Genomic DNA, 2,044 nt, shown 5'->3' with positions numbered 1-2,044 from the left:
CACCATAGAATTTCTTCTTATTTTTTTTTAAATTACCTAATAATAGGACTGCACTTAAAAATTGGTGGTGTCACGCATTTGGTGGAAATCCTCTCTTTCTATGTATTTAGTACAGAGTCTACAGGGACTCACTACACAGACTAGACTCATAGTGATCCTCCTGTTTTCAGCCTCCCAAGCACTGGGGTTACAGGCATGCACCACTGTTCCCAGTCTCACTCCCTGTCTCAGTGTGCCATGGGGGAGGGGCCAGCACAGCTGGCTGGGGATTGAACCCTGGTCCCTGTGTCTGCCTAAGCAGGTGCTTTAGTCCCCTGGGCTATCTGGCCAGCCCCTACGTTACCTTCTAATCCACAATTTTTACCCCACCTATTATTTTTCTTACTTTCGTGGTCTAATACTGTTTTCTTCTACAATGGGAATTTTAAAAAATAAATTTTAGTTATTATATTTTTGTGTACAAGTTTCCTATTATATTCTTCTTTATACTCATTATTCTTGCTGCCCTATATTTTATTTTGGGTTTATATTTTGCATTTTTAATTACTTTTTAATAATTATGACCTTACTTTTTGAAAGTATTTTGTTATATTAGAACATTTAAAAAAAATTTATTGAGAAAAAATATCCATGAGACAGTTTGAAAACCAATTACTAGCACAGTTTCAATAATTAATACATTGCATATTGTTGTCTTAGTGGTTATTCATTGTACAAGATGCCGACATGATATCTTGTCCATAAACGCTAGTAGAACAAATCTCTCTTTCCAGTAGGTGAGTCTGGAGACGATCAGCAGAAATGGCACCTCACAAGGGGAAGGAAAAGAAGGAAGAACAGGTCATCAGCCTCGGGCCTCAGATGGCTGAAGGAGAGAATGTATTTGGTGTCTGTCACATCTTTGCATCCTTCAGTGATACTTTCATCCATGTCACTGATCTCTCTGGCAAGGAAACCATTTGTCGTGTGACCGGTGGGATGAAGGTAAAGGCTGATTGAGATGAATCCTCCCCATATGCTGCCATGTTGGCTGCCCAGGATGTGGCCCAGAGGTGCAAGGAGTAGGGTATCACCGCCCTGCATATCAAACTCCGGGTCAGAGGAGGAAACAGGACTAAGACCCCTGGAGCTGGTGCACAGTCAGCCTTCAGAGTGCTCTCTCGCTTGGGAATGAAGATCGGGAGGATTGAGGATGTCACTCCCATCCCCTCTGACAGCACTCGCAGGAAGGGAGGTCGCCGTGGTCGTCTGTGAACAAGGCTTGAATTGGTTTCTGTTAATAAATTACCTTCATGTTAAAAAAAAAAAAGAACAAATCTCTCTTTCCATTGAATTAAGAGAATGCAGCTGTATATCTATCCTAACTATTTTGAGGATACAGATGCAAGATGGTCCTTCGTTTGTAAATCTACGTTTTTGGTTAGTTTTGTCAGAGAAGAGCATTCCATTGTCATTTCAATATTGTAGGTGTATGAATTCAGCAAAATATTCCAATATAGTCCAGTAGACCATAATAGTAGTGGGTTATCTGTAAGACAGGCAATGTCAGAAGTTGTTGACTTGAGTCTTTTGCAGTTCAGCATATTAATATGGCTTTACTTTTTATACTTCATTTTTATACTTTTCTGCTGGATGATTTCTTCTGCTTATAATTGATTTAGCTCTGGATTCTTATTTTTACCTTGAGTTTTCTGTGAATTTGCCTTTGTTTTTGCTTTTTATTTGCCTTCACTTTTTGGAAGTTGTTTCTTTTGTTAGGATAAGCCTCCTTGTGTGTTTCTTAATTTCATTTTGGAGGAATTGCCTACATTTAAAGAGTCTTTTGTAATAGTAATTTCATGCTTGGAGTGCCTGTCATTCTGGTCTACTGAACATGTGCTGCTTGTCATGACATGCCAGTTGCTGCTATGATGTCTCTCAGGTAGATGGTTGTTCAAGAAGAAGGGGGTGGTGAAGGAAAGCAAGAGACAGGAAAAGGAATATTGTGGGACTGTCCTGCTTCAAGGTTGTATATGGGGAGATTTTTGGACTTATGTACAAATAT

At 39.6% G+C, this 2,044-nt stretch overlaps 1 pseudogene; it reads left to right on the top strand.

Moving 5' to 3' along the window:
* The first annotated feature begins 767 nt into the window (after nucleotides 1–767).
* On the top strand, nucleotides 768–1,254 carry LOC101573234 (annotated as a pseudogene).
* Nucleotides 1,255–2,044: the final 790 nt, after the last annotated feature.

The sequence above is a fragment of the Octodon degus genome, unplaced genomic scaffold, assembly GCF_000260255.1.
Source record: "Octodon degus isolate 3935 unplaced genomic scaffold, OctDeg1.0 scaffold00098, whole genome shotgun sequence".
Taxonomy (NCBI): domain Eukaryota; kingdom Metazoa; phylum Chordata; class Mammalia; order Rodentia; family Octodontidae; genus Octodon; species Octodon degus.
This window is presented reverse-complemented; position numbering and strand designations above follow the sequence as displayed.